Source organism: Aedes aegypti, chromosome 1 (genome assembly GCF_002204515.2).
Source record: "Aedes aegypti strain LVP_AGWG chromosome 1, AaegL5.0 Primary Assembly, whole genome shotgun sequence".
NCBI lineage: Eukaryota > Metazoa > Arthropoda > Insecta > Diptera > Culicidae > Aedes > Aedes aegypti.
The window spans coordinates 160,701,450-160,724,090 of NC_035107.1; the positions used below are offsets into that span (position 1 = coordinate 160,701,450).

General features: G+C 37.8%; 1 long non-coding RNA gene across 1 annotated transcript; it reads left to right on the plus strand.

The window, feature by feature from the left end:
• The first annotated feature begins 243 nt into the window (after nucleotides 1-243).
• LOC110678907 lies at nucleotides 244-7,575 on the plus strand. The gene is made up of 3 exons (XR_002502036.1): nucleotides 244-734; nucleotides 6,656-6,788; nucleotides 6,860-7,575. It is a non-coding gene; the product is annotated as an uncharacterized LOC110678907 (long non-coding RNA).
• Nucleotides 7,576-22,641: the final 15,066 nt, after the last annotated feature.

Here is a 22,641-nt window from a genome sequence, read left to right on the forward strand (position 1 = left end):
AAGTAAATTCGGAACCTTGGACAACATTCACAAACGAGCGAATAATTCTTGATCTGTCAAAAATAAGTCTCCTCGGGAGCTGACTTATTTTTGACAGATCGAAATCAGAGGCGGATTAATTTCTGAACTGTCAAATTTAAGTTCGGACTAATTTTAATAGCCCAATTGAGACAGACCCTAAAATTAGTTTGAACTTAAATTTGACAGTTCAGAAATTAGTCCGCCTCTGATTTCGATGTGTCAAAAATAAGTCAGCTCCCAAGGAGACTTATTTTTGACACATCAAGAATTATTCGCTCGTTCACGAATTGTAGGATCTTAGTAGTCCATGATGTATGTAACTTGACAAGGGACTTTAATAAATGACCATTAATAATTATACAACCAAGCAATCAAGTCTGGTCACTACAAAATGGCGACGAGGAATAAAATTTTTAACCAAAGTAATTGCGCCACGGACTTTATCAAAAACAAAATCAAGAAAGGGATATTACGGAGTACTAATTATTTATACCTCACCCAAACCGCTACAATGTTAGAGGTCTGTAAAGGACGCCGTTTCAAGTTTCCAAAAAGCTTGAAGAGAACAGTGGAGCAATAATAGTTCGTAATCAGCAAGTTCGGATCACTTTTCTAAGATATACAACTAGAAGGAAAACATTGGAAGTAGACGGATGTTGATGTTGATTGCCTTAAAACGGTGATAACTAAAGGTAGTATACTGCATTGGTATGGTGAGTACTATCCACAACTGCGGAGCTTAATCCTCATAGATAATTGGGGTCATTTTTGACCTGTTTTACTTGGGTTACACCAGAGGCGCTGTTTTGATTGTTTATTAGGAAAGTTAGTGAATTGTTCGCCTAAAAGATAAACAAATTGAGTGGTTCGGTACAATAGTTGTTAATGTTTGAAAAGTGTTTGGTTCAAATGCCATTGCTGCTTATAGTTCCAACTTTAACAAATTAGTGCTAATACAAATATTAAAATTAATAGATACCAAGAAATTAGCAAAGCTAAATTTGATTTTGTGATGTTGCGAAATTTGATAACTCAGTTTGTTGTCATTTCATCCGGTTTAACGGCTAAAATAGCAAAATTGAGAGTAGCAAAATGTTCCCATGAAATAAAATTGAAAACTATTCTTGCTGTCAGTGAAATCAAATTGAAAATTGTTTCTGATATCATTGAGAGCTAATTGAGAAAAATAAATGCTTTATCTATTACATTAACATAGCTTTCATAGTTGTAACACTAAGCAGTAATATAATACATCGAATAATTATGACAAATAGATATCAAATTGTGATATCAACTTGATGCTGAAAACAGGATATGTTGTCGACTTGCTCTTTTCTTGATGTAGGACTTTGTTCGGGTAGATATCTTTATTTGAAGGACTTGTAGCTTGACAGTATTTAAGAAATTGAAACTATCTACTGTCTTAGGTCTGAACAATGTTGACCGTAGAACTATATTTCAAATTTAATGTTGTAATATACTTTCAATAGACATGTATCCGTTATTAGATACAACTCACACTGAGTCTTTGTTTTAATATAAGATGAGTAAGTTTAACATTGAAAAGATATTGTTGTGACTCATAATGTAAATTATTTCCAAATTTACTTTACCCGTTAATATACTATTTGAGGAATTCATTTTCAGGAATGTGGCCTTCTATAATACACTTCTGATTATCTAGATTTGATCAATAGAACAAAGTGTCAATGTATTGCAATTAACTTTATACATTGTTCATCGACAATTATGTTCAATGCAATTATGTAGTAGATAAATGATAATGAGAATAAGATTGATTAGAAATTCTTGTTTGTTATATCCTCGAGAAAACAAAAAGTTATTTGACCACGAGGAAGCAAGTAAAAGTCTCCATTTTCCTGTTGTACCAATGATTATTATGATGTAAATATACCTGCGTGAAGTAAGTACGCACCTAGAAGAGATGTATTATCTCAAGAAGGGTTGATTGAAATAAGTTGTAATATAATGACAATAGTATTTGTAAATGTAACAATAAAATGTCTGTATGGTCCTCATACCTTTGTAATATTCCATATTACATACATGCCATCAATAGATGTTCGAGGAAACTCAAACAAACTTGGATTGTAGTTTGTCTCAAGTTGTTACTCGTGTTGATTTCTATTTTAATTAAAACCAGGAATTAGTTCTATACGGTTTTCAGTTGAACACAACTAAATTTTAGATTTCATTTTAAAACTGATGCAATGTATTCAAATATTGACCAGAGCCGTTTAGATTATTAGGTTTTACTAGATTACTAGATTTTTAAGGACACTAAAAAAATGCTTTGGAAAAGAAATGATTGAATTTATTATTTCTAAGTTCTGAAGGAGGAAAAATGAAAAAAATCACAAAAGTTATTAGAAATTGCTTAATTGGTATAACCAGCCTTAACTAACTAATCGAAATTGAGAAGAAATCAAATAACTATTGTATATCAATAGTTATTTGATTGTTTATTGGATCAATCATTAAAGTGTACCAGTGTTCTTACACGATAACGAGTTAAAATAACTACGGAACAATATCGAATTTGAATTGGTTTACGTTTGACCCGTGGAAAAGTGATGGTGCTCTACAGACATCATGAGTGTTACAGGAATAATTATATATTATCCAATTTGGAAGACGTTGGTTGTTGTAGATATTTGAAATTAAGTACGAAATAATTTAGCATACTGTCATTTGGCTGCCAAATTGTAGTTCAGGCTGGTTTGAATGGATAATCTCTCAGGAGACTAAATGGAATTTATGATACACTTCAATATTATCATGTGACTGATCAATTCTTAATGATTTTCTAATCATGAGCATTATACAAGATACTTTAACTCTGAAATTATTGAGAGCCGTTCCTTATCCTAGTGGCGATCCTTTGAGATGAGCACGAAAAAAAAACATCCAAAGGCGATCCTTTGAGATGAGCAGAAAATCCAAAGGCGATCCTTTGAGATTAAGCGGAACCCTGTTGTTGGGATGAAGTACACTGATCTGGAAGGATAGTGGAACCCAGACAAAGGGATGAAGTACGCAGAGATCCGGAGGCGATCCTCGCGGGGAAATATTTAACTCTATGAGACCTAGAGGCGAACCTCAGGATGATTCTCAAGAGATAATGAAACCCATCTTAAAAGATGGAGTTATAACATTCCGAGACCCGAAGGCGATCCTTGCGGGATGCATCTCGTGTACCCGATTGAGACCTAGAGGCGATCCTCAGGATGAATCTCAATGGCTGGGTAAAAGCATTTGCATTAAAAAAAAAATAATATAAACTTTAATTTATTTCTACAGTGACGGAAACTTATTTGAAAAAAAAAATGAAACTTTCAAGAATAATGAAAAATAATAAAAAGACAAATGAAAAACATTGTTAATCAAATCTTTGTAACGATATGAGAAGGAGAGATAATACCAAGTCAGAAATTATCATATTTATGAAGAGTGAAGCAAGAAAAACAAAGTATAGACTACAACTACAAAGGCACACATGCAGTAGCAATTGTGAGAATTTGAAGACGGACAAGGAAATGGAAATGTAGAACATGGATAACATGAAACATTATATGATAACTCAACATTCCTGTAGACTCACGTTTTATTTATTTTCAGACACAAGCTACAATCAAAGTTCAAACAAACTATAATTAATAGGAAGTTCGGCTTACTGATTGATAAACAAATGGTATTGGAAGTGGATTACGCACATAACATATTTTATGAAATGAATTATAAATGAAGGGAGAGATGTAGGATCTTAGTAGTCCATGATGTATGTAACTTGACAAGGGACTTTAATAAATGACCATTAATAATTATACAACCACTACAGAGTGCTTCGTGAAGCCCAAGCAGGACAGTTCGGTTTTGCGTCGTCCGATAGATTTGGCTCACGTTTTCGCGCATGTTTTCGTCGCCGGAGATTTTTTTTTTTTTCCTGTTTTCAAGCGTCTTGCTGGGTAGTGCTTCGTGAAGCCCAAGCAGGACAGTTCAGTTTTGCGTCGTCCGAAAAATTTGGCTCACGGTTTCGCGCATGTTTTCGTCGCCGGAGATTTTTTCTTTTTTCCTGTTTTCAAGCGTCTTGCTGGGTAGTGCTTCGTAAAGCCCAAGCAGGACAGTTCAGTTTTGCGTCGTCCGATAAATTTGGCTCACGGTTTCGCGCATGTTTTCGTCGCCGGAGATTTTTTTTTTCCCTGTTTTCAAGCGTCTTGCTGGGTAGTGCTTCGTGAAGCCCAAGCAGGACAGTTCAGTTTTGCGTCGTCCGATAGATTTGGCTCACGGTTTCGCGCATGTTTTCGTCGCCGGAGATTTTTTTTTTTCCTGTTTTCAAGCGTCTTGCTGGGTAGTGCTTCGTGAAGCCCAAGCAGGACAGTTCGGTTTTGCGTCGTCCGATAGATTTGGCTCACGTTTTCGCGCATGTTTTCGTCGCCGGAGATTTTTTTTTTTTTTCCTGTTTTCAAGCGTCTTGCTGGGTAGTGCTTCGTGAAGCCCAAGCAGGACAGTTCAGTTTTGCGTCGTCCGAAAAATTTGGCTCACGGTTTCGCGCATGTTTTCGTCGCCGGAGATTTTTTCTTTTTTCCTGTTTTCAAGCGTCTTGCTGGGTAGTGCTTCGTAAAGCCCAAGCAGGACAGTTCAGTTTTGCGTCGTCCGATAAATTTGGCTCACGGTTTCGCGCATGTTTTCGTCGCCGGAGATTTTTTTTTTCCCTGTTTTCAAGCGTCTTGCTGGGTAGTGCTTCGTGAAGCCCAAGCAGGACAGTTCAGTTTTGCGTCGTCCTATAGATTTGGCTCACGGTTTCGCGCATGTTTTCGTCGCCGGAGATTTTTTTTTTCCTGTTTTCAAGCGTCTTGCTGGGTAGTGCTTCGTGAAGCCCAAGCAGGACAGTTCGGTTTTGCGTCGTCCGATAGATTTGGCTCACGTTTTCGCGCATGTTTTCGTCGCCGGAGATTTTTTTTTTTTCCTGTTTTCAAGCGTCTTGCTGGGTAGTGCTTCGTGAAGCCCAAGCAGGACAGTTCGGTTTTGCGTCGTCCGATAGATTTGGCTCACGTTTTCGCGCATGTTTTCGTCGCCGGAGATTTTTTTTTTCCTGTTTTCAAGCGTCTTGCTGGGTAGTGCTTCGTGAAGCCCAAGCAGGACAGTTCGGTTTTGCGTCGTCCGATAGATTTGGCTCACGGTTTCGCGCGTGTTTTCGGCTCCTAAGATTTTTTTTTTTCTGTTTTGGAGCGTCTTGCTGGGTAGGTATTTGGAAGGCACAAGCAAGACGGTTTGTTTTCGGGACGCCAAGAAGTTTTGCTGTCAGTATCAGTTTTGTGTTCAGTCGAGGATGGTTTACCAACTGGTGAGTTCGTTTCATTCTTGTGATAACACATATTTTCTTGAAAGCGTAACTTTTAAGTAATTTTAAAACAAACTTTGTATGGTTCGTCACTATAAGTGTCGGCATTATGTTTTTTTCTTATACAATTTCAATATACATATATTTGTCTCTTTTATACGTTATTAAAAATTATCTTTTGAATTGTTCGACATTGTGAATGTTGACGTATTTTTTAAAACTTGTACCATATCGAGACAAAATGCACAGTAATACTCATATGTAATTTTCAAACAAACTATGTATAGTTCGTCACTACAAGTGTCGGCATTATTCCTGTTTCATATAATTTAAAATATATACATGTAATTTTCAGTTTTCGTCATTAATAAAAACATCTTTTGAATAGAGTAGTGTTTGATCCTTCGACCTTGACACTTGCTCCTGCTGGGGCGGGTGATGAGGGCAGGATCAAACATGTCGCGCGTCGGTAGTGAAGCGGTGAAAAAGTGATCGGTTCGTTAGTAGTGTTTGATCCTTCCACCTTGACGCTGGCTCCTGCGGGAGCGGGTGATGAGGGCAGGATCAAATATGTCGCGCGTCGGTAGTGAAGCGGTGAAAAAGTGATCGGTTCGTAAGTAGTGTTTGATCCTTCGATCTTGACGCTTGCTCCTGCGGGGGCGGGCGATGGGGCAGGATCAAACTTGTCGCGCGTCGTTCGCTCAGAGAAATGAAAAAGCGCCGCGGATCGCTAGTAGTGTTTGATCTATTGATCGCGTCGCTTGCTCTTGCGTGGGCGAGTGACGAACACTTGTTCGGCGTTTAATGCGATTATCGAATTATTTCGCGAATCCGGTTAGGCGTGATTATATCATGGCTCGCATCACCAAACATTGGTGACTCCCAGATCTTTACCTTATCCCACTAACCCAATATCCTCTCCATGACAACCGTGGAGATGCAGAGGTGATCTCGGTCTCTAGTAACAACGGTAGTCACACTAACATTCCTTCCATTCCCCGATGACCGTAAGGACGTGGCCGGCGCCGTTATTGACTTTTAAATTTGAGCTCTCGATTTGTGCACATTGAAGAATGGTAAGCTAATCCCAAGCCCCATTCATTAATTCCCTGTGCAACTTCGATTGTTCTGGTCAATCACGGAGTAGCAACTACGAATTGTACGGTCATCTATGCTTATGCTTATGCTATGCTTATTAATAATTATACAACCACTACACGAATGTTGTCCAAGGTTCTGAATTTACTTTATTTTTCTAAATCCAAAACATAGTGTTGTGTACATTTATTTTCCCACATCGATCATTATGAGATTACGATATGGCCACAGAGGGCTGAGCTTCCAGCGGCCTTCTTCAAGATGTGATCGGAATTTGGGTCGGAACCAAGATTCAAAGCCAAGACAAGTAAGTAGAACTATGGAAAAAGATTCTGGTCAGAGTATAACTGTTTATTATAACGGTTCTTTCTCTTCCAGTACCGGCACAACAAGTCGGGTGATATATTGCGCCTCGGTCGAAACGGAACCACTTTTTCAACATCGGACTGCGTTAGTTTTTCTTCTTCCCATGGACTGGCTTAACTGTGTATACTTACCAGCAGAATACAGTAGATAGGATGTTCATTTCGGATACGGTCACACAGAAATTGTTACCCAAAACGAACAGTTGGTCACCGGATGAACTAGACTTTAACGTTACCATCGCAGAGAATAATCACGATGGAGATGCTAAGCACAAGGATAGCATTATCATTGAATCTGCAAGATAGTATCATAACTGGGCTGCCGCTGACGTTACTCAAGTGTGAAAGCGTGGATGTGGACAAAAGTCGGGCTACCAAACTGAACATCTGGGAAAGGTTTAGGCCGAGGGTGAACTCGCCAAAGACACTAAAATAAAGATTAACAAATTAACTGTTTAAATGCATTCAATTTTAGATTGAAAGATGTTTATCAAAGTAAGATCTTGTTATAGAGGAGCGAAAGTTAAGTATATTTACAATGTCTATACAAAACAAAAAAGATGCTTACGTAATAATTGACCGAACCCTATACGTGCATCTTATTGCCGAGTTTAGACACATTGACTAAAAAAGTACCCATGCCCAAGTAAATTAAGAAGGTCCCAATTAGTTCTTCACCCCACCCTATAGCTAGGCATGCTGTTTCGCTCAAGAAAAGTAAAAATTTCTGCCCAAGAAATGATCAAGAAATTTTCTACAGTGAGTTCCATTTGAATTGACATTTCTTTTCAACTGCGTACTGCGATCAAAGAAAAAAGCTTTTCTTGAGCATTTCTTGCAAGAAATTTCCCACGCATCGAGATAGGCGATTACTTTTCTGTTGAAGTGCATACTTCGCTTATAGTGGGATGTTCTTTGTGGGGGTGGGGTTAGTATCATTAGCCATTTAGACGCTTTTCTCACTTCAATCCGGAAAGGTTTCCGTTGGGAACGATTTTGGACTATATCAATAGTCATTGCATGGTAATTCGATGTCTGTAGGACAAAATCACATACTAGAATCACTGATGTGTAGAAAGAAAAATAATATTTACACTCCCAAGAATTCTACGCTCACGATGACTACGCGATAATCTAGCAATAATCGAGTAGAAAATAAACATAGGAGTAAATGAAAGAATGATTAACCCAATTTTTCTATTTTTGTTGATGATATTTTGTGTAAACTAGCACATTTTTTTGGAATCGGCGACGTTTGCGAATAGACCATTTCCGTCAGATCTAACCCCCAGTTTTTGTATTTTTCTTCGAAAGACAATCATTTATAATGAATATTAACGCTTTCCGATTTTGTTTATACGCACTCCTAATTTTCTTATGAATTTTTGAAAACATGGATACTCACCACATTTTGAAAAATAATTCGAGATGCGGCACAGTTGGTTCAACCCTACACGGGAAAAAAATCTGTGGTAAAAATAACTATTTTAGCTGACTACGCCCATTCTTGAAACTACCATGGAAATTCAGACCAATTTACTATGTTTACGGTACACCCCACCGCATTACTGGTACATTTGACAGAAATAACTTACAACAATCTGATTCCGACTACAGGCATGGTAGAATCAAGCGCATTTCTGGTCTGCTGAAAATTGCAGGTGCGAGCGCTTAAGTTAACCCCCTAACATGGTAGTTTTTACCGCACAATTTTTTTGCGTGTATGGGTATCAGCGTGGTGATTTTTTAACAGTATTTCGATTCCACCCCTGCATTGGGATGCTTGTTTACATTTGGAAACGTCAAATCAGGTGCACGCTCAAACTGACCGTGATCCCGGTCAGGGCGCCCCAAACAGGAGCGCCAACGAAACTACCCTCAAATTACTCAAACCAACGTTCTTGAACCAGGTTGGAACTGGCGCAACCCGAATCACAGTTTCAACCCCAACCCGATTCAAGTTTTCCTGTAGGAAAATATATTTTGCTCCACAGATTCAAAATTTGAACCCATCCCGCAAACAAATCTCTCATCCTCCCAACAGTTACGGTACCGGTAGTTCTATTAGAGACTTTTTCTGCTGTTCATGCCGACGAATGCCTAAATCTATCAGTTGGCTGTTGATCCGGAAGATTCCCGCCTAGAGAAAGCAACAGCCGTGCAAGGAAATTTTGAGCGGTTGTTGTTGCTTCAAGTCGAAGATCCGGCTTCCGGCTTAGTGAATCCTCGTCGGCACAAAACATCTGTTGACTACAATCCTTGCGTTACAGTGCGTTGCGTGTAGTGTTCGGCGGGTGCAGTCATAACCGGCTGAAGCGGTGAAGGTGGTTTCCGCGGTGATAACGGAGATTTCAGGAACCGTGAAGGAAGGAGGTAGCGGAACCAGCGGAGCCCATTATGATAAATGAAAACATAAACAAAAAACATATGTTCCTCCAGCTGATCATAAATTCACCACAACGTGGGGGCAAAACCATAGGAGAAAAAGGGGTCCGCATTTTTTTCGAGGTGAAACAAATTGTAGGGGACCGAGGGGAGAACTAACGTGCCGCCAGTTTTTCATTGTTTTCGAATAGTTAGAGGCTTCAAAACACATTGGTTTCTTAGGAAAGTTTGTTCAGTAAAATGACAGGAAGCATATAAGCCAATAAAAAAATTTGACGGAAATGGTCTATTGGACCAGGCAACAATTAAACTTGACAGTTCATTGATAAATTGGTGAGGAAATAATTTCCGAACTGTCAAATTTAAGCGCGAATTAATTTCAATAGACCAAATGAGACAGACCCTTAGTCGCGTTGGTCTTAGGTGTCGGCCAGGGTAAACGCGTCACGCGAAGCGACGCGAAAATTGCACGGGAAGGAATAACAATTATTAATAATGAAATGTCAAACTCCAAAGGATTTTCGCGTCGCTTCGCGTGACGCGTCTACCCTGGCCGACACCTTAGACGATCCAAAATACGACCGTTACCCTAGATTCAAATGAGCCTCTGCATGCTATAAAATGTTTGACTTTTACTGTGCGCCCTGTTTTCAAGTTGTCCGTGAGAGAGAGCGAGACAGCACCAACACACGGCGCACAGTAAAAGTCATGAGCCTATGCATGCTATAAAACGTTTGACTTTTACTGTGCGCCCTGTTTTCAAGTTTCCCCTGAGAAAGAGCGAGACAGCACCAACACACGGCGCACAGTAAAAGTTTTGAGAACAAAAGAATTTATGGCACGTACAGAGGCTCATGAGAACAAAAGAATTTATGGCACGTACAGAGGCTCATAACCAGGGATGCCAGGTGATTTTTTTCAATGTCTTCCAATTGCACGGAAAAATGTCTTCCAATGTCTTCCACTTTAAACTTTTCAATTATCATGGTAACTCAAGGGCAGCATAAACGGTGGTCAATTTTTTGGTCCAAATTTACTCCAAATATGTCAAAATTATTTGGACCAGTAAAAATAAAACAAACCGCCCGCGGATGCACCGGTGTTGTATTTTTTTCTGATCAATTTCAAACGTGATCAAAAAACAAACATGTTGGTGATGCTTGAAAAAGCAAAATTCAAGCTGAATCCCTGGAGGAAATTCCGTAGAAATTAACGTAACCACCGGAGGAATGCGCATTAAATATATCGCGAAATTTACAAAGGAGTACCTGGCAAAGTTCATTCATCCTGAAATTTCAGGTGGACTTAGGAATTATTGACGTTTTGTATATTGGAACTCCTGGTGGCACTTATCGTTTCCGGATGAACTATGACCTAGGAGACGAACTTAGTAATTCTTGATGGAACTCCCGATAACATTTTTCGAGGAACTCCTGGGAACGGAAGCCTCAAAAAATTTTGGAGTTTCTCCTAGAGAAATTTATGGAAGAACTCCCGGGGAGATTCAGGAAAATTCCTAGAAGTATTCCAGTAGAAATACCTAGCGGAATACCAGCACGAACTTCGGTAGAATTCTTGGTGGAGCTGCCAGTGGGATTATTGGAGCAACTCACAGAGAAACTCCTGATTGAAGTATGGTGGAATTCGTGGAGGAACTTGTTAGGAATTTCCGGTGGAGCTCCTAAGGAATTTCAAAGGAGTAGCTGGATAAACTCCAAAGAAATTCCCGGAAGAATTTCGAGGCAATCGCAGCGGAGCTCCAAAAAAAAATTCCAGGCGGAGTTCTGAACGAAATCCCAGGGGGTATTGCTATTGGAATTCCCCTGAGAAATTCATGGATAAAATACCCGGAGGAGTTCTTGGATGATATCTTTGAATAAATCTTTGAAATTGCCGGAGGAAATCAGCGGAGGAATTTCTGGAGGGAATGCCGAAGGAATTTCTTGATAAAAGCCCCTGAAGATATGCTGGAGAAAGTCACCAGAGGAGTTCTTGGGGATATCTCTGGAGAAATCTTTGAAATCTCCGGTAGAATTCCTGGACTTGATCCCCGGAGAAAATGCTATTGAAAATCCATTGATGAGCTATAGGGCTATATACCCGAAGGAATTCCTAGATGATATCTCTTGAGGAAGTCCCTGGAGAAAATCCCCGGAGAAATTCCTTATGCAAATCCCCAGAAAAATAACTGGAGGAAATCTCGGGATAAATCTTCTGCAAGAATCTCAGAAAGAATTTTTAGAAATAATCTTCGGAGAAATTTATTCTTGAATTGCTGAACAAAATCCCCGAAGGAATTTTTATTGGAAATCCCCTGAAGAATTCCTGGAGAACATCCCCGGAGCAGATCTTGGTGGAAATCCCCGGAAGAAATCTTGGTAGGAATTTCTGGAAAAAATCACCGGAGAAATTCCTGGTGCAAATCTCCGGAGAAATTCCTGGAGGAAATGCCCGCATAAATTCTCCTAAAAATTCTCTAAGGAATTCCTGGAAGAATTTCATAATGAAATCCACAGAGAAGAACTTTAAACAAAATCCTGGAGAAACTCCGCAGGAATTACCGTCTAGAGTAATCCACAAGGAAACTCTTGAATTTTTAATGAGGAACTCTGGAAGATTACCCGGAGGAATTTTCTGAAGTAACTTCAGGATAGTTCGTAGCGAAATTGCGGAGGATTTGCAAAGAACTACTAGAGGAGCTCGGAATAATTCCGAAGAAATTCCCGATGGAGCTCCAAAAGAATTCCCGGATGAAATTTGAAGCAACTCCCGGAGAAACTTCAGAGAAATCCAATGAAGAACTCCGAAAAAATTCCATGAGGAACTCTGAAGAAATTTATGGAGGGTCTTCAAAGAAGGAGGAACTGAGGAATAATTTCAAGAGAAACTCCGAAGAAATTCCTAAAGGAACTATGGAGGAAATCCCGGAGGAACTCTGGAGAATACCCTGGAGGATCTCCAAACGAAATCCTGAAGGAGCTCCAAGAAATGTAAGGAGGAAATCCGATAAATTTCTGAAGGAACACGGAAAGAATTCTATGAAAATCCATGGAAAAACCCGTGGGAGTTCTCGGTAAAGCTCCAAAGGAATTCCCGTAGTATATTGAATTCTCGGACAAACTTTGAAGAAATTACAGATGGACCTCCGAAGGAATTTCCGGCAAGTATTCTGAAAAAAAATCTTGAGGACTCTGAAGGAATTCCTAGAGGAACTGCGAAGTGAATTCTGAAGGAACTACGAAGAAATTCTGAAGACATATCCGGTGGTGCAAATCCCCAGAGGAATTCCTAGAGGAAATTTCCGGATAAATTTTCTGAAAAAAAAAAGCTTGAGGGAATTTCTGGAGAAAGTATCTTGATGATTTGCTTTTGGAATTCATGACGGAAATCGCCGGAGGAATTCTTAAAGAAATCCCCGGAAGAATCCTTGAAATCTCCAGAGGAATTACTGGAGGAAATCCTGGAGATAATTCTCGGAGGAATTCCTGGACGTGATCTCAGCAGGAAAATCTGGAGGAAATATCCGGGGGAATCCTTGGAGGAAATCTCCGGAAGAATTACTGGACGAAATCACCGGAAAAAATCTCCGGAGGAATTTCTTTTTCTAGAGGAGTTCTTGGGAGAAGTCCCCCGTGGCATTCCTGGAGGAAATCTTTGAAAGGAATTCTCGGAGGAATTCCTGGAGGAAATCCCTAGGGGGTTAATTTCTGGAGGAGATCTCTGGAGGAATTCTTGGAATAAATCTCCGGAGAAACGCTCTGAAAAAAATATTCTTGACAAAATCCTCAGAGGAAGTCCTAAACAAAATCCCAGGATGTATAAATTGCTGGAGGAAATCTTTGAAAAAAATTCTAAACCGAATCCCCGGAGGAATTTTTGAAGAAAATCTACAAAGGTTTTTGGGGGGAAATCCCTGGACGAATGCTGGGAAAAAATCTCCGGATGGATCTCTGGAGAAAATCCCTGAAGAAATTCCTGGAGGAAATTCCCAGAGGAGTTCTTGAGGGAAAACCCCGTAGAAATTCATGGAAAAAATCCTCAGAGTCAGAGGTAATCTTGGACGAAGTTCTAGGAGAAAATGCTATTGAAAATCCACTGGGGAGTTCTAGCTGGATATCTCCGAAGGAATTCCTGTAAGAATTCCCCAGAGGAATTCCTGGAGGAAATCTTCGGAGAAATTCCAGGTAAAAATGCTCAGGCCTGTGTTGGTAGCAAAGATCAAAGCTTTAAGCCAATCTTACTCCATTAGAGAAGCTAAGTAGAACACAGAACGCTTCGATGCTTACTGACTTTAAAATGGCTTGCTCAATTTTCACCACCTAATAAAATTTCAATCTTGTCGCTCCCTTGCGACGCCTACCCACCTAGTCATTTCCATTATTTGCAAAAATCTGCTATAGGCTCCCTTTACCTTTGAGTCCGGAGGTTATGAATTACTCTAAGAATTTCTTCAGATTTTTCGAAGGTTTCAATCAGCCCTGTCGTCGTAAAATTTGAGCTTCTTAGTCGTCCTTTTTTGAGGGGGGCGTTGCTATAACCCAGAAGGCGCTTCTAGTCCCAGGCGTTGATGATGTCGTCTCATAAGAAATATCACAAATATTTCAATATATAGGGATGAACTGGGATGCAGGTTATGTTGCTATGGGTTTTCAACTCTCAGTCTATACAGATCATAAAGGGAAATCCAAAAACCTTAGCAACATTTTTTTATATAACAATTACAAATATCACAAATACTGTAATATACATTCCTAACAAACGAAAACCAATATACATTTGCACGTATTTAGTTTGTGTTCCATATTTTTTAATATATGGAACGAAGAGATCAAGTACACGGGCTTAAACATTATTTGGTTGAAAAATTCGCTGATGTAAAACGTGAAAGTTATTTTGCCCTTTGATCAATTGAATCTACCTTAACAATGCCTACTGTATATGCTATGAGACTATTTTCTTCAGTTATACAACTAATACTATTACGATGTGCCCTTTAAATAGAAATCTCAATTCATGAAATAAACTCAGTCTTGTAGAACTTATCACTCAGTGTTAAACGAATCATCTAGTGTCAATCCAAAAACCACATAGATCCGTTTATTTGTAAACGTTTTTGTGTCTGCCTCAAATTTACATATTTTTCTCATGTTCAGCATTACGCTTTTAAAATAATATATTGTTATTGCATTTCGCTTCTTAAACACAATTGTGAAAAATTTAAGAAAGTTGATGAAACAGTTTTCGAGTAACGACCATTCATGTTTCTGGTAATATTCTGCCCGTATAAAACCCTTCAAAAGTCAAAGGCATAATTTTGACGATACAACTGAATTGTATGATTTTTTTTATTATTTGGTATGGTATTTCTTTTTGTTTGATTAATGAACTAAGAACCAAATGACATTGCACAAAATATGATGTTTGCATTTAATTATAAAATCGTTGATTCGGTAAATATTATTGTACCGTTTTTGCAGCTGCTCTAACTCAGTTTTTTCTATGCTTTTTCTCACGTTTTTCTGAAAAAATCAAAATGGAGCCAAATTCAAAATGGTCGCCAACATTATTTTAAATTAGACTACAAATTTCCCCTTAATTTGCTTTGTCTTACAGGGAATATATGAAAAGAAGATACGTGAAGAAATACATAGAATTCATCAAAAACTGAGCTTTTTTGCAAACTGTCAAGCTAGGGTCAAGAAATTTGAGTCAACCAAAATGCTTCTCCTCTAGTTTTATAAAAGCAAAATACGACGCAAACTGTTATTCTAATTATATATGCCGATGGTAACCGCGTTTCAGCGATTATTACGCAACCATTACTCGGAACACTTTTTAACTAAAAATTATGCGTATTCTCAGTTATGTCAGACCAGAAAAAAATGTAGTCTTGACTAGAATGCAAAGAAAAGTTTTTAAGATTAACATAAATAAATTCATTCCTAACATTCGATGTTCCGAATGTTTGATTATGTTTGTAAGTAAAGTAATATATGAAGCATACTTATAGTGGTAAGCTCCATCGAAGTTAGTACGCCAATCGCGTATTATCCTCGATTTTACTATGGTAAAATCGAGGATAATACGCGATTGGCGTACTTGTTTTTGCTATATCTTTTTTATTTATTGATAAAACCGTAATCGGTTTTCTGTGCATCGTTCAACTATTATTCTACAATACTATTAAAATATAAGATCTTAGAAAATGCTTTTGGTTGAAGAGCCAAATAATTTTTCCAAAAACTCCTAAGAAAAGCTGTTCGTCAAAGTTTAACATTATTTTTTGCAAAACAAAAATCGAGCACCTTTCTTTATGTAAAAATAATTCAAACGTTCTAGATGTCCTGCTTTTGGAAAACTCAAGAAAATCCTAATAAACTTAATTTCTTGATTCTTTTTTAAGAAAAAAAATAACATACATTCCTCTAATGGTGGTAAGCTCCATCGAAGTTAGTACGCCAATCGCGTATTATCCTCGATTTTACTATGGTACTATGGTAAATCGAGGATAATACGCGATTGGCGTACTAACTTCGATGGAGCTTACCACCATTAGAGGAATGTATGTTATTTTTTTTCTTAAAAAAAGAATCAAGAAATTAAGTTTATTAGGATTTTCTTGAGTTTTCCAAAAGCAGGACATCTAGAACGTTTGAATTATTTTTACATAAAGAAAGGTGCTCGATTTTCAGCCATATATATGGCTTAAATTAAACATAAAACGTCACTGTTGAGGAGATAACAACATGGAAAAAGTCAACATTTTTCTGGATTTCAATATATTTTGCTATGAATTTTTATTTTATAGTTTAACGTTAGAATATTAGTGAATCTTGGCGTTGCCAACTATCAATTACAGATGGTTTTCAAACTAATTTCATCAAATTTAAAAACACAAAAATGCTGCTCTTTGTACATATTTGATTATAAAGCTTATCACTGTCTCTAGAACATATAAGTTTAAGATTTTTTCAGCTTTAAACTATACTATATTTCATCAAACTTCTAGAGTGATCTTGGGCCCCTTAATGATAACGTGCTTTTATCGAAGTATCTCTCGAGATAATTTAATCAACAATTTCTTAAAAAATACCGAATATTAGGGATCAAGTGCATACAGCCCTGTAGGCAAATGCTTTTATATACAGTCAGGTCTCCTATTAGACACATGGTTGGGGGGCGTCAATACACAAGGGCTAACATTATTTGAGCCGAAAGTTTCTAAATTGTGTCAGTAGGTGGCGCTAGTGAGCAAAGAATTTTTGTTTCGCGGATAGCTCAGTGAAAATCTAGAAACTCTCGGCTCAAATAATGTTAGCCCTTGTGATACTGAGAAACTTTGCCGAAGACGCCATCATTCTAAACTATGCGCAAAACAAACATTCCATGCCCACTAGCGCCGCCTGGGGGCGTAATTCCGTATCAGCATGACTACCGCATGTCAGCCCTTGAGCTACTGAACAACTCTTCCGAAGACACCAGCCTTCCAAAACATCAGGATCTATAGAGATACCATTTGTTACAAAATTTTGCATTCTTATTCCTCGTGGTTCATATAGTGCAAATCAGAAAAAGCGCCCCTACCGGCCAAGTTCTCAACTAAATGGATGATCCTCAACTCCTAAAGGTAGATCCTACTTAGCACTGAAACTTCGCCGAAGACCGTACTGTGCCATCTCTTTTGGCATACGAGATATTCAACAACACCTCCAAAGTGATGAAGACCCATAAGCCCTGGGTCTTCTATAACGTTCTGGTGTGTCTTATGGGAGTAAGCGTGATAGGAGTGCACGTTATAGGAATGCGTTTAATAGGAGACCCGACTGTAGTTATATCCATTTAATTAGAAGATTGTGCTACTTTGCCCTAATTCTTGATTCCCCAAATGTTGTTCTCTCGAACGCCAGTTTCTTGAATGTCTGTTCTCCGAATATCCCGTTTCACAACTTCCTATATTTCAGTGTAGTGAACGGACCAGTCAACTGGTACACACCCTGTCACTGAGAACTATTCTTGCACCTTCATGAGCTGCACCACTTCTCAAAGAATCAAATCATTCGGAAAAATGGCATTCGAGGAAAAGGGTTATTCGGGTAACTGTCATTCGCGGAAACAACATTCGAGGAAAATGAGCACAATCGATTGATAAATAGTATGGAAAAATCATACGAGACAAAATATAGATATTATAAACAACATATAAAACGGAAAAAACTCACCAATATAATAAATAAGGACTGTTCATTTTATAAAGTGGACACCTTGTGCATGCTGTATCTTTTTAATTTATCAATGAAATTTCAATCGGTTTTCTGCACATCGTTTGACTAGTATTGTACAATGTTGTGATAATAAAAATTCTCCAAAATTAATTAAATTTCACACGAATATGAAACAACGATTAGAACGGTCGGATTTTGGAGGTTATCAAAATCAATGAATGTTAGAAATTAGCTGAAAAATTCGACAATTTACATTTTTTATTTTCAAAAAGGGCTTGTTCTTCGAAAGTATCATCAACTAGAAGCCTGATGGTAAAAATCAAGTTATTTTTGGAACAACAATTTTACAGATATAATAACATCATTTTCTCCCTATATTTTTAGAGAAAACCATTTTAAAATTGAAGGGGATCGGTATGAGTAGAATTTTTTTTGGTTAAAAGTACATCCTGACGGAAGTCCCAATATAGTATTAATATGAAAAATGACTTACGCCTTCATAGAGTTACTTATTAAGTCCCCAGGTGACATTCAAAGCACAATAGATACACAATTGCTTTATTCTTAGAAGACCTTTCAAAGTACATTGACAATCATCAAAATTGGCAACACTGCTGTAATAAAATCGACTTCATTTTGCACCTTTTATTTTTGTAATATGTTATTCTGAGATTACCAATTCAAATTTTCTGAGAAAACCATTTACAATTTGCTGCAGATCGATAAATATGCGTACACGATTTTAAAAGTATGAGACTTTTTAGTAAAACTACCATAAACAGTAAAATTTGTGCTTAGGACTGTGGTTAAACGCACGATTTGGCTCTCGTTTGCACAAATATAGTTTATTTAGTAAACCAGACCAGTTTTGAACACGCTTTTTACTTTCCTCTTTTGCTGGGAGTGAAAGGATGGTGTATCAGCAAATTTGGCCATAAATGGGTGCATCACTAAAGTTACCTAATGACAGAGAATGGTGGAATATAGTTGATTTTTTTTAAAGCTATACCTTTTGTAGAATAGTAAAAGATACAAACATACAATATGTTTATAAAAAATAGGATTTTTGTTTTGCAAAAATAATGTTAAACTTTGACGAACAGCTTTTCTTAGGAGTTTTTGGAAAAATTATTTGGCTCTTCAACCAAAAGCATTTTCTAAGATCTTATATTTTAATAGTATTGTAGAATAATAGTTGAACGATGCACAGAAAACCGATTACGGTTTTATCAATAAATAAAAAAGATATAGCAAAAACAAAGTGTCCACTTTATAAAATGAACAGTCCTTAAATTGCTCGGCATACACAATACGCTAATCAAGATTGATCCTGATTGCTTCGCTCGTTCCCGCAAGAGCAGACGACGCAACTAAAGGACCAAACACTGCTCTTCACTTGATATACATTAGTTAAGGTCATAAAGCAAACAAAATTTAATTGGATTCCTACAGGGCGATGCAGCTTATCTACGTGAAACAAAGTATAAACAGTTCAGAGCGTTGATACAGATTAAAAAACTGGATTTATTTTTACAGGGCGTTATGTTTCAATTCATTAATGTGGACTTAGGTTAAATTACTACAGGATATTGATAGAGATTGAAATTTTCAATTAATGTCATACAGGGCGTTGAGATATGCCTGATCTTCATAGGATAAGGTCAAATTACTTCAGGGCGTTGATATTGCTCAGATACTTTTTTTGGCAGTTTTCTCCTCTCTTCTCCGTCCGTGAGAAGCGGAGAAAGTTGCAGTTGAGTCAGTATGCATTTGAATTCTACAGTCAGTTGTACTGTATAATATCTTATATCCATTTTTGCTGTTAAATAGCATCGTACATTGTTTTTCTCACGCATAAAACACTTGTGGCATTGTACACCTTTTGAGTATTATGAAATTGTAAAAAACGTGGTTGTAGCAAGTGTAAGAATATCCAAACAGTTTTAATTTCAAACATAAAAACTGACATCACTTCCAATCAGTGAGAGCGGCGCATCCGATTCAAAAACAATGTTGGCTCAGTGAATTCGCGTTCTGGTGCTGCTTTCGAGCACAAATTGACGAATATAAGTGATTTATTGCTCCCAGGAGCATGGTGCGAGGAAAATCAAAGTATTTCACGTATCGCATTAGATTTTTGAATTGCTACGGTGAGTAGAAATACGATTAAAGTGAGTTTTAGAACGGGCACCGAAAAGTCAGCAAAAAATATATCGATGCGTGAAGAAGAAGTGATTCGGTAGTGCACGCACAGCAATAACTACGTGTTTGCATTCAAAAACTGGTAATTTGTGAAAACACATTATGGAATGCTATCAGTTAAGAAACCACTCCTCTACAATAAGGTTAGTGACTTCAAATAATCATTTTTGTGGTCGCTCTCGAAAACACTGTGAGAAGCGTGGGAGGAGGGAGCGGAAAGTGAAGGGAGGAGTAAGGTGCCATATTAGAGGGCATTTTGATACTCTATGATCTACATGAAACAAAATCAATTCCTATACAGCTTGACAATTTCGATTGATGCCATACAGGGCATTGAGATGAATCTGATCGAATAAGGTCAAATTACTCCAGGCCATTGATACAGCTTGAAATTGAATGGAATGCCCTACAGATCGTTAAGTTGTACCTGATCTACATAGAATAAGGTCAAATTACTCCAGGGAGGTAATGCAGTTTGATATATTCAATTGATGTCCTAAAGGGCGTTTTTTTCCTGTTCGGAACATAAACCACTGCGACCAATATTTGATCTATTGTAGTATATCCCGTGTCCTTTGTATAATGCATGTCGTGTTACTTTGTCACTATCGAGAAGTGATGAAGTATTCGTTTTTTTACAGTTGTCATTCCTAACTTGATCACAGGAAAGGATTCTAATTGAAAGGTTCCGCTTTTTAAACCCTTCGAAGGGTGTGGTGGGTTCACTCTCTGCAGGCGCGCCCTTTTATCAGTCAAAATCGGATCCCTTGATAAAGTCTGGAAGTGACACCGATATTGTCCATGCATCAGAATCCTACAGTATGTCCCATAAAAAAATGCGAAAATTGTTTGAACGTGAATAAAGCATCCTCAAGCGTGTTTTCATTGTTTTTGATAGTGAATGTAATTTCTGATTATTGTAGTATATTCTGGCACAACTTCGCTATCCAGGACAATTTTTGTCATGTTTTTCTTACTGTCCTAAATAATGTAATAAAGCAAATAAGGCGGCATCCACAAATTACGTAACGCTCGAAGGGGGGGGAGGGGTAGGCTCGAGCGTTACGACTCATACAAAATTTTAAAAATTTCCATACAAAAAGCGTTACGGAGGGGGGGGAGGGGGTCGAAAATTTCTAATTTTAGCGTTACGTAATAAATGGATGCCGCCTAAGTTCAAAGGTTTTGTCCGTCCATAGCTAGAAACAGCGTCTGATTGTCGTATACTCTGGTGATAAACTTTCCACCCTCAAAAATCACACTTTATTGTTGAAAATTTTAGGTTGTTTGGTATCAGAGGATGGAGGAGTTCTTAGAGAACGTGGTTTTCATGATCACAATAGAATATCTTGCCAGGGTCATAGTTTTGAGGGCATTTGCATCTTATAGGTTTGATATGCCTTTATTTTTTGTTAAGGTTGAATAAAAAATAAATACGGAGGCCTATATCAGATTTTTGAGAATGGAATTTGTTCCTTCGGTTAGAGACAACTAATATCAATACTAGCTCAAAGGTTTTGAGGAAGATGGAGCCACTTATCACACTTATACGAAGGTTTAATCAAAGCTCTCCAAAATGAGCCGTATTTTCGAAAATATGTTTAAGTGCCCAATTACCCAGGTATAAGTCAATTCTATCATTTGATATGGGCGTATGCTAGAGACAAGGCCTGTGAAGAATCCCTCGCCATCGTTGATGTTTTAGAAGCTTTCATCACACCGATATTGAACTCGACGTCCGCATGATAAAATTTGAAGGTATGCTTCCAATTCCTTTCTGGTTAGGTAAAAGTAACAGATAAAAATTATATCCAAAGCGAAAAACTGAGTCTAAATAGATTGAACAATACAACTTATGAATAATATTTAGTTTCATTCACATTTTTTATGTAAAAACTATCATAAAACATGATATGACGATTTTCGCATTTTTTTATGGGCCATACTGTAGTCCTTACTTCTTCAAACTAGAGAACCATAAATAAAAGATTAGAAAACAACTTGTTGATTTCGACTCATTTTTTCCTTGTCTCAAGGTCATTCTCGCCTTCTGGAAAACCGAGACTTGTCACTTTTAACAAGGTTTAAAATGTAACAAGGACTAATAGGGTTCCTTAGATTACTATAGCATCCTGTTTACTTCGTTTGAAGCAGTCAGGACTAAGGTTCATTGGTAGAACTTTACCGCATAACGCACCACGAAAAGGTGATCTACCCGCGTTATTGGTATAAAGGGCGCTAATATGAGCTACATAATATAAGCTTGAATTATTACAGGGAGTTGAAAAGGCTAGAATATCCTATTGATATCCTAGAGGACCTTAAGATGTACCTAATATACGTGAGAAAGAAAAAAAAAATATCCAGAGCATTGATATATCTTGACATTTTCGATTACATCAATCAGAGCATTGAGATGCACCTATCTTCATAGAATAAAGTCAAATTCCTCCAGGGCGTTGATACTGCTAAGAAATTTCTATTGATTTTCAACAGGGCGCAAATATGCTCCAGATCTCGCAAAGATCAATATGGAATAAAGTCAAATTACTTCAGAACGTTGATATAGCTTGATTGATTGATGTTATACAAAGCGTTAAGAAGTTTTTGAACTACGTGAAATAAGGCCAAATTACTCCACGGCGTTGCTAAAGCTTGGAATTTTTAATATATATTACAGGGCGTTGAGATGTACCTGATCTAAGATCTACGAGAGACAAGGTCAAATTACTCCAGGGCGTCATTACAGATTGGAATTTTCAATCGATACAGGTGCACCAATGACAATGTCAATTAGTGGAGGGCGTTTGTACATCTTGACATTTGTCCCACAGGACTCACTCCAGGGCGTTATTAAATCTTGAAATATTCAATTGATGTTCTACAGGGTGTAAAGATGCACTTGGTCTACGTAAAATTAGGTCACATTACTCAAGGGCGCTGATACAGCTTGAATTTTCAATTAATATCCTACAGGGCGTTGAGA